Source organism: Eulemur rufifrons, chromosome 8, assembly GCF_041146395.1.
Source record: "Eulemur rufifrons isolate Redbay chromosome 8, OSU_ERuf_1, whole genome shotgun sequence".
Lineage (NCBI taxonomy): Eukaryota > Metazoa > Chordata > Mammalia > Primates > Lemuridae > Eulemur > Eulemur rufifrons.
This window is the reverse complement of record NC_090990.1, coordinates 12,076,508-12,087,077: the sequence shown is the minus strand read 5'-3', so window position 1 is coordinate 12,087,077 and position 10,570 is coordinate 12,076,508. Positions and strand designations below refer to the sequence as shown.

The 10,570-nt window shown below is 53.4% G+C and overlaps 1 long non-coding RNA gene across 1 annotated transcript in view; it reads right to left on the bottom strand.

Annotated features, from left to right (window-relative positions):
* Positions 1-1,410: 1,410 nt before the first annotated feature.
* Positions 1,411-10,570, bottom strand: part of LOC138390483 (uncharacterized) — a 34,440-nt gene continuing 25,280 nt past the window's right edge. Inside the window, exons 5-8 of the long non-coding RNA XR_011234545.1 lie at positions 5,919-9,610; positions 5,095-5,462; positions 3,131-3,256; positions 1,411-1,496 (exon numbers count right to left, since the gene is read on the bottom strand). This is a non-coding gene — a long non-coding RNA (uncharacterized lncRNA). The remainder of the gene's footprint in view (positions 1,497-3,130; positions 3,257-5,094; positions 5,463-5,918; positions 9,611-10,570) is intronic.

Sequence of the window (10,570 nt, the reverse complement as noted above, 5' to 3'; positions counted from 1 at the left end):
TACCTTGGCTGGCCCCACTGCCTGGGACCTCCCCGGACTTTGTAGATCTGACAGACAGCTGCAGCCAGCATTCCTTCCCCCTCCCTCCCTGATAGAGACGAAGGCTGTCCCTCCCTAGCTCTCCTGATAAGGACAACACCAGAGCAGAAGGATGGATGTGACTGGGGCAAAGGGGGCATAGGAGTTGGCTGTTTGAAGAATTTACTACAAACAGCAGTTCTGCCCACTGTCCTCTGCCATAGGCGAACTGCACGTAGCAGGAAGCAATTCTTCACCTGCCAGTTTGGCCCAGAAACAAAGAACTGAACAGGGCAGGTGGGAGGGGGTCGGCTATCCCCATTTATAAAAACCCCCATGAAACCCTCTTCTGTGCGGACTTTCTTTTCGGACTCAGCCCACTCTCACCCAGGTAAATAAACCAGCCATGTTGCTCCCACATAGCCTGTGTGTGAAATGTGTCCTTTGGGTCATTCACCCTTTCATCTGGAACTCAGAGGCCTCGCCTGTAAAATGGGGATGATAAAGTGCCTATAAGGTTGTTGGAAGGATTAGGCAAGACGATGTATGTAAAGTAAGCTGATTGGGACAAAGTAAGTGCTCAACGAAGCCTTGCTTTGAAAAAGGGAAAGAATGAATTAGCAGGGATGCTGCAGGAAGGTCAAAGACTGGATCCCAACCTGCTCTCAGAGGCTCCATCAGCCCCATGCTTTTGGCAGACTGGCTTGCCACCTGTCATCTGGTCTCAGTGGAACTTATCCATCAGGCCTTGCCTCTGACCTCACCACCTCTGGGGGGCCCTCCTCGCATGCCTAAGTCTGAGCTTCCCCTCTCCCCCTCACAAAACCATGCTGATTCTGTCCTGGAATTTTTTTTGCCTGTTTATCCTCCAGCCTGTAGTTCCTGGAGGGCAGGTGCTTTCTGGCACACACCTGCATCCCGGCAGTTGCTTATCAATGAGCAAACACGAAGTCTTTCCGGATCTAACTTGAGCGTGGTGGTAGAGGAAACGCCATCTGCGGATGAGAGAAGGAGGCTGAGTTTTGGGGGTGGTTTGCCAGAGAAGAGGAGCGACTACTGGCAGCTAAAAGGAGTGGCCAGTCTAAAGGCCAAGAGTTTTCCTGATAGGGAGGGGACCTGTGGGTTAAAAGGCAGGACTGGGGGAGGGGAGAAACCAGTGAGCAGGAGAGAAGGCTGGCGCTGGAGACGGGTAAAGGCACCCGAGGAGGCAGGAGGAGGGAGGCGTGGGGACGGGGAGGAGGAGGGTTGGCTCTGGCCAGGGAAGGACTGCACTTCTCTGAAGATTAGAGAGCAGGAGAAGAGGAAGGGGAGGGACTGAGAAATGCCCTGGAGGTTCTCAGCAGAGTAGGTCTGCGGTTGGGATGGAGGGGAGCGCTGGCAGCGGCAGTGATTTACACGATGGAAGTGGGGAGGAGGCGCAGACGTACTCAGGGGATCGGAAAGTCCTGCGGTAACTTCGGTTAAGTCCGGGTTCAGTCCTGGAGAGGAATCGGAGGGGAAAGGCTGGTCGGACCCAGAGCCTGCTCTCAGAGGAAATGGGCACTGCGGGGTGCCGGAGGAAGAGCAGGTGGGAAGTAGGAGTGCCCGGGGCTGGACCAGCCTGGGAGTGGGGCAGATACACTCCCAGGATCAGGGAAGGGACGCTTGAGGAAGGGGGTTCTGAGAGAGGGAGCGTCTGGAGGACTGGATGGGGGTCTCTGGAGGTGATTTCTGGGACAAGAAAGTCGGGGCGGGGCTGTGAAGAGTCAGGAAAGGGGCTGTGAAATGAGGCACTTTCTCCCTGCTGTCCGTTCCTCGCCCACCGCCTGAGCCCTGGAGTCCGAGGCCCCCCAAGTCGGGGGTTCAGTGGCGCGGGAGGGGCGGGGCCGGCTCTCCGGCCTCTCAGGTCCATCAGGTAAACTACAATTCTTTGAATGAGGCCACGAATGGTCGGACCGGAAGCTGCGCGCGCACCTAGCTAGAGCCGGCCCCGCCCCGCCCCGGCCCCTACCCTCCCCCAGCCCTCCCCGGAGTGGGCGGGGACAGCGACTGCGCACGTGCACTGCTTATAGTGAGACGCCGCGGCATCTCCGTGCTCCGGCGGCTGCCTGGCCACGCCCCTTTCCTTTCATCTTTCTCATTGACCAATGGGCTGGGAGCATTTGGGCCACGCCCACACAGGTGTTTCCCTAGTATCGCCCTGGTAGCGCCCGTTCTGGCTCAGTTGCACTTCTGCGCGGTAGCGAGCAGGAGCGAGTTCGCAGTGGTTGTGGGAATCTCACAATGCGATCCTGTAGATCCCATATTTACTCTCCACCCCACGGGATGTCGGTAGACACCCGTCAGCAAAAATTGGCCAGGGCCAGGAAAAAGGTAAAACGCGCCGAGTCGCAGCTCCCGACCCAGCCCGAGGCTCCCTCCCATGGCAGGACTATGGCCACAGTCTGTGCCACTCCTGAGACACGCAGGGCTATCCCCTCAGCGACCCTTGACTCCCCTCATCAAAGTCTTCTCAGACAGCCCCGCCCCTTCAGCAGCCCACCCCCCACCCTCGCCAGTTGCCCCAAGGTGACTTTGGGCTAGGGATTCCCGGGGCTCCCAGCTCTGGACTCAGCCCTGGCCTCCTGCTGCCCCAAACCCGCCCTCCCTGGGCTCTGTGGGCTCCAGTCTCCAAGGGCCTGGGTCCCAGCCCTGTGCTCCCCTCCCCCACCGTGGAGCAGAGACTGGGGCGTAGGGAGGGAGGAGTGGAATGTAGTTAAGTCACAATACCCCTGGGAACTGTCATTACTGTGGAGAGCCTGGCGTTTGATCTTACGTACCCCTCTAAGTGTTTTCACTCCCTTTCTGTTTTCTCTGCAGCACAAATTTCCAACCGGAAGGGGACTAAGGACTACAGAATTTAGGACTGAGAGGTTTCCGGCTCCCTGACTCCGTTTACTTAGACGTTTGCAGTATGAAAAGCCTACACTTCACCAACAAGCGAAAAACGTTACAGTATCTCTGGGTGGCAATGGGAGAGGGGGTTTGGTTTGGTTTTCTCCCAGGTTTCCACTCTCCAGAGAGACTTCACAATTTTTTCCTGAATTCTCTACCTCACCTTCACTCAGTGCTCTCTGGCATGAGATCTACTTACCTTCTGTAGAACAGATCCTGGGAAACTGAACTTCACAGCCTTGATCTTCCCCAAATCCCTTCTCAACCTGGGGTTCCCTGAGTGCCACCGGGTATCTTTCTGAAGCATCAGTTTTGCTTGATTTTCCTGAGAGAGAAAAAAACACTAATGTACTTAGGGATGGTGTTTGCATAGATTTGTAAAATTATAATGGTCCTCTCTCTGAAATGCTGCTTGGCTTGTCCTAGATTCACTAGGGCTGTGCCGTCACTGTCCTCTGCGTTAGGATACATTGCAAAGTTGGGGACGTGCTGGTGTGCAGCCCTAACACGTGTGTAAGAAAGGGCCCCGCGGTCTGATTCCAAAGCACACAATGCACACTTCCTGCCTACTGAATGCTTGCTTTCTGCCTCTGCCTTTGGTTTTGCCCCCTGGCTGCTGCAGATTCATGGCAAAACCCCGGAGCTTGGAGTTAGAAGACTGAATTTAAATTCCATTATTGCCTTTTTTTAAAAGCCATGTTATCAGTCCATTTCAGTCATCAAGTGATCATTACAGCACCTTGTACGGTTGTGGGCGGCATTAAATCAGATGGTGTACACAATGAGAGTCTTTTATAAAAACTGTAAAGTAAAAAATAAAGAAATCGCTGTAAGGTAGAATGGGACTGTATAGGCTCACGGTCCTCACAAGTATTGCTGCTTTTCCTTCCCACAGTTGGCGGAGTATCAACTGAAGCGCAACCTCCCATCATCTTATATAAAGAACAAAAAGAAAAAAGTTAAAAATGGTAGTAGCTCTGAAACAACTGCTACTGATGATGGTTGCTGCCCGCCTGAGCATGTGAGTCTTGGCTGGCCAGGCCCCCGGGGACAGGGGCTTAAGGGAAGGAAGTAAGAAGTACTGGTTAAGATTGTGGAAAAAGTGTTGGATACTGGTTGAGAATTCTGTTTGAATCCTCTCTGTCTCTCTGCTAGGGGTATGATTTAGGGCAAATTGTTTGATCTCTTTGGGCCTCTCTTTTCACCCCTGTAAAACAGGGGTAATGTTTTATTTACACTTATAGAAGTTTAAATGAGGTTTCTTTGGTTGTTTTTATATTAATTCCTAGTTCAGGGCCTGGTGTAGAGTAGACATTCAATAAATGGTAGTTGCTCTTTGGTTTTCCTCATCCCCAGCCTCAAGGGGAAGTGAGGCCAGTGAGAGCAGCCAGTTGCCATCTCGCTGTCCCTGTCTCTCCAGCAGGGTGTGGGACAGGGCACCGGTAGAGTTTTTCAGTTGTCACAGCTGTTTCCCACAGTCAGTCAGGTCTGTCCCGGTGCTGTGACTCACCTTGTTGGCTCAGAGGAGACACTGAGTGGCATGGAGAGGGAAGCACAGGCCTGGAGTAGTCCTGGGACCGTGTATGTGGCTTCTGCTCTGCCAGTGGTCTCAGCGGTTAAGGGATCTGGGGCCTTAGTTTCCTCATGAGAAAATTATTAGTCTGTTGTGATGCTCGAAAATTCTGTGCCCAGCCCAGGTCCCTCTTCTCTGGCAATGAAGGCCCATATCCCTATCTTTCCTTCTTACTGTGTGTAAACTCTCTATATCAATAACTATTTCTCAAGTAACTTTTGTATTGCAGGAGTGCAGGCCTGTGCTTGCAGTATCCTCAGTAGAGCTGATAACATTTCCAGAAACAGGGAATAATGGAGAGAGAAAAACATTTTTAATGGGATGGGACATTTTGAGCACAGTAGGCATTTTTTTTTTAACTCCATTCTTAGTTGCAAAACTTAAAATTATGAAATAACGTTGGTTGCTCACAATATAATCATGGTATATATATTGAAAAGTCCTCAGAAAAATCCTTTTTTCCCACCTCTGAGTGTTCCTGTGTCTAATCCTAGAGGTCAGTGGGAACCCAAGATGCCGAGAGGGACCCAGAGCCTGCCAGGGTCCCCTGAAGTCTCATGCCTGGCCCGCTGCTCAGTCCCCGCTCTTACCTGTTGATTCAGCTGTGGACATTGTCAAGGCAGCGCTAGGTTCCAGGGCCATGGTCACAGTCTACTTGCAGAGATGCGGAGACAACCTGGCTCATTCTCGGGTCCCCCAGCCTTTGCAGCACTTGCTCTAAGCAGGGAAGTAGCTTTGGGTTTTCAGAGGCCAAGGCCGAAGGGTCGGGAGAGCAGGCAGCCCTTTCCCTGGAGAGAGGTGCAGCCACTTCCTCCCCAGACCTGGCTCCCCTGACCAGGCCTTGGCTGTCCCGCAGTCTTCTCTTGTCAGGCTGCTCTTCCATTCTCTGCCCGTCTGGCCTGCGGGACACGAGAAGATCTCTAGAGCCAGGGGCTGCGGCTGAGAGTTAGGCCCGAGCCTGGAGAGAGGGTGGATGAGGCTGCAGTCAAGAAGGTGGGGCCAGCTGGGGGCGGGGGTGGACTTTTCCATGGCTCAAGTCCTAAATGTGAGGATTATCCCCTAACTGCTATTCCCAGGAAAGAGGCCTCATGACCTCCAGGTTGCCGAGAGTCATAGGGAAACATCTGGGCACTGGTTTCTCAGGTGCTCTCTTGGTTGGGTAGGTGTTTCTGGAGCTATGAGGTGGGGTGGGGGTAGTGGCCATGAGACTATGGTTTATTCTCTTTTTACCTCCAGGGGGCAGGGAGAGGCTTCTAGTTGGGCGACTTTTTTTCCTAAAAAGGCCTGAATCAGAAATACAGCCCATGGTTGGGGCAAGGTAAGGGGAAGGGAGGTCAGGAAGAGAACGAGAGGGAGAGAGAGAGAGGCAGGCTGAGGCAGGCAGACAGCTCCACTGACCACAATGACCACTCACCACACTTTTCTGCACAGTAGGCGCCCAGGTTAGGGTCATGCTGTGGCACCAAGCGGCTTTCTGGAAGAACAGTGCCTTTCTTCCTCCTGACTTTGGCACACCTTCCTCTCGCTGCTGTGGCTGCTGCAGGTCAGAGCCTGGTGCTGTCTTTTGCTGAGCTCCAGTCCAGGGACAACAAGGTCCTCGTGTGTCAATGGAGGAGGTCGTGCAGCCCCTGCTTTGCGCTTTGGCTGCCGGAAACGCTGCCAAGTGGTCCGAGGCCTGGGCAGGCTGTGTCCACACCCCTGAGGGGCTCCCAGCGTGTGTCACTGTCACTCTGACTGCAGCAACACCTGTCCTGCCTGCTCTGCACCCTTGTGTCCATGGCACCAAGGTGCCTCCTCTCCTGCATGGCTCCCTAACCCCTGCTCTGTTCTGTGACAGGTGCCCAAAGACTGCGCTTCCCCTGTGCCACCATCTGCTGATGACACCAAGTCACCTAGCGGTGTCCCTTCCCGTGATGGCACCTTGTCACCTGGCCGTGTCTCTTCCCCTGATGTTAGTCTCACTAGCATGGAATTACTTGAGGTTTGTGCCTCTTCCCCCTTTGCCCGCTGCCTTCCTGTGTGCTTGTCCCACTCTCCTTCTCTAAGGACTAGACCCACCATGGCTTCTCTTCTCCTTTCGCAGGGAACTTGGTTCTAGAGCCAAGTGCCCTTCCTAGGGACTGGGATGGGGGAAGCTAAGACCGGGCTTTGTCTGGAGGTTTGGGGAGATGAAAATTGTCAGAATGAGCTTGGCTTACCCCACCCCTGGCTGAGTCTTATGGAACTTGAATGACTACCTCATAATGTTTCTTCCTAAACAGGACCATGATGCTAATGATGTCTGTGATCTTGTGGACAAAATCGAGTGAGTGTCTCCTGTCGGGGCGGCAGTCCCTAGGCCAGGGAGTCAGGGCAGGCTACTGCCCACGACCCTCTTTCCCACTGAGCCGCCTGCACCCCTGACCCCTGTCTCCCTCCCTAGGACTTTCTCATCGACAGAGAGCCTGCGACAACTTTCTCAGCATATCAATCCTCTTGTGTCTGAGGTCCCCCAGAAATTAGGGCCCAGAAGGGGGGCGAGGGGGAAGGAAATACGATAGAAGGAAATGGAGGCAGGGGTTCGTGAGAGAGATGATCGTGGGACCGCCGACTTGCTGAGGAACGCTGAGCAAGTCGCCTCTTCTCTGGGCCTTCCCCCTTGAGCTGTGCAGGACAAGGAGTTGGACCACAGGGCCAGTCACGTGTCTATCCTGCTGGGGGAGCACAGGCTGAGAGCAGCTCAGGAGGGAGGGACGGTGAGGAGATAGGAATGCTGAGAAGTTGGCACAGAGGGATGACAGGAGGAGGGGTCCGAGTTAGGCAGAAAAGAAAATTTTGCCAGTTGAGGGGGAAGACGGGAAGTCAGAGAGGCTTAGCCATGAGGGGACAGAGTGTCTCTGAGTGAACCTTCATCTCTTTTAGTCTACATGCTACGTCAATGGAGCGGGCCTTTCATTGTCCATCAACCTGAAGGAAATGGAGGTAAGTGGCCCTGAACTGCGACCCAGTGACCCTGCAGGCCACCCCTGACCTCCTCCCACAGTGGGGGCCAGGTGTGCCTCTGCCAGCTGGGACGGCCCACAGACCCCCAACCCTACTGATTGCTCTCTCTACCTCTCCCCCCAACCCTCCTCCACTCCTCCTCTCTGCATGTGCCTCAGCGCCAGTACCACGAGCTAACGGTAGCCCTGGACTCCAGCTGTGTAACCAACGAACAACTCAGTAGCAAAGTAGAGGAATTGGTAAGAGTCCAGCAGGGTTTCCGGATGCCACGCTGCCCATTCTGGGCTCCAATTTCCCCTTGAGGCTCTGAAGAAAGAGGCCGGGGGCCCCTGGTGCCAAGGGAGAGTGGGTGCTGGGCTAGAGAGTGGCCTAGGCTTCAGCTGGAGGGACCCCGAGCACAGAGCATGCCGCATGGCTCTTTCTGTCGCTGCCCTCTTTGCCTACTCTCTCTTCTCCAGACAGCCCTGCTCGTCCTCGCCACACTTGCCCCGGGCTGGTTGGCTCTTGTGGAAGCCGGAGCTTGGCGGGTTGTCATCAGCCCTGTGTTCCCGCCCTGGCTGTCCCTGATTTGCTCTTTGATTTTGGACAAGCGACCTCTCCTCCCTGCGCTTGAGTTGCCTGAGGAGGTAGAGTTAGAGGGTGTCTAAGGTCTCTTGTAGCCCTGAGCATCAGATTTCAAGGCCCACTAGAATGCAAACGACAGGGCAAAAGGATCTCGTCTGTCCTTTGCGTTCCTATATCCCTGTTATTAAGAGCAGCACCTGGCCTGTAGTGTGAGCTCAGTAAATATTTGTTGAGTGAATGCACCCTTCTAAATCACAAGCTGGCAGAAGGGAAGTCTTTCTTTTCTCAAAGTCCATTTCTAGAGTTTTATGTTATTGTCCTTTAAAGAGAATCCAGATTCAGGCTTTCAGTGTTATAGCTGTGAGCAAAACCCAGCAAAGACACAAATTCTCTGATCTTGGGAGCTTGAGGGGAGTTTTGTCAGTTCGTGTCCCCATAGGGTCGAGAACTTTGCCTTTAAAATCCATTCCTGGCCCCTGCCCACCCCTTCTTGGTCTAGGCAATAGAGTCGAGGGGACCACCTCAGTCACCTTCCTTTGACTCTCTCTACAGCAACAGCAGAATCAAGAACTTATGGATCAGCTGGAAAAAGTAATGTGATTTCTTTGCTGATAACATGGCTGATGGGTTTGGGGAAGGACCCAGATGTAGAGGCCCCAGGCTTGTCTTGCCCACTCCTGGCCTGGAGAAGGCTCAGCCCTGGGGCCCCACCCCCATTCCCCGCAGGGCTCCTGATAATCTGGTCTCATGGGTGGGTCTGCCCTGGGGCATTGGTGGCATTCTGGGGGCACATCCTTTGCTGTTCCATCTCTGCCTCCCCCAAGTAAGAGATCTTTCTTCCTTCTTTCTATAGGAGAAAAGAGAATATCAGCAAAAGTCGATGAAGGAACAGGAAGCCCTACGTTAGCAACTCCAAGTGAGTGGATGGGATGGTATCCCCTCATGTCCTCTAGAGAACATTTCTTTCCCTCTTTTTCAGCACTCGTTTGGCTTTTCTCCCAAAGGTTCACATTCAGACCATAGGGATCCTAGTATCTGAGAAGTCTGATCTTTATTCGGCACTGGTCCATGCTCAATGGGCAATCAGGCAGAAAGAAGGTGGGAATCTGGGCTCCCTTCAGACTTCAGCCCGGCGCCTTGGCAGGGGAGGCCTTTGGGCTCCATCTTGACTCTCTCATTCCAGGCGAGTCCAAGGATCTTACCAGCTGCCTGCACTCTTCCCGGCAGCGTGTAGATTTGGAGCAGACTCTGTCTGCCGTCTCCATGGAACAGAAGCAGGTGGACAAGGTGAGCCCAGCCACCTGCTTGGCCACTGGCTGGCAGGCCAGCTTCCTGGATGGGGGAGTAAGCCTGAAGCTCCCTTCTGCAGGCTGGAGTGTGCCGCTGCTCAGAATGCAGCACGGGCCATGTCTTGCTGCTTTGGTTGTGTGATTGTCAGCAGCAGCCTAGGATGCACAGCAGTGCACACCTGGAGTCCCAGCTACTGGAAGGCCAAGGTGGGAGCATCGCTTGAGGCCTGGAGTTTGAGGGCAGCCTGGGCAACATAGCAAGGCCTCGTCTCTAAAAAAAAAAAAATAAATAAAGGTGGGGGGGGGAAAAAGCAGATGCTTGGGGACGAGTTGACTGCCATGCCTGAGCTGGGGGACTGCTGTGGGAGTGAGCACTGAATGCAGAGCCCAGAGAGCGAGTGCCCCCCTGCCCTTGACTGGCAGTGGCCTTGGCCACTGTGCTAGGAGGGGGTATATGGTATGTGGGCTATGAAGACACAGAAGAATATCTTTAGTTTTTACCGTTTGTATAGAGAGAGGGGAAGCGTGCGTGCGTGTGCGTGTGCGTGTGCGTGTGTGTTTACTATGTATAATACATACAAAATGTATCTGAAAGGATTCATAAAACACTGGAAGAGAAACAGGGTGGCTGGGAGACGTTTCATTTCTGTACCTTCTAAGTTTTGGACTATATGAATGTATCATCCATTCAAAAAGTGAACAAAAAGATTAATTTCCCCCTTCATATCTGCACCCCAACCCTAGCAGAAAAAAATGGGCTTAGAGAATTAGATAGACCTGGGTGTTCAAATCCCAGCTCTAAGTGACCTTAGGTGAGCGCTTAACTTCTAATACTCTGTTTTTCCTTCACAAAACGGGGATAATGACGGCAACCGTCTCACATGGTGGTTGTGAGGGCTAAACGAGGCGGTCAGCATGTGCCTGGAGAAGCGCTCAATGGGGGGGGGGCCATTGGTGATGATGCTGCTGACAGCAGCAGCGGTATCATCTGATGCCTCTGGGCCTCTGATAGCCGGCTGCAAACCTGATCTCTTTCCCTGCTCTTCCACCCTTCTTCAGTCTGTTAGAAACCGATGATACCACGGGCTTGGAAATGCCTTGAAAATATGTGGTGTGATTCAGGGTGAGGAAGTGTTACTGTGAAATAGTTACTGTAGCTGCTGTTACTAGTGTGCCAGCTGCATCTTCTACCTGACAAATCCCGATTTAACCTTTCTGTATTTGCAGGATA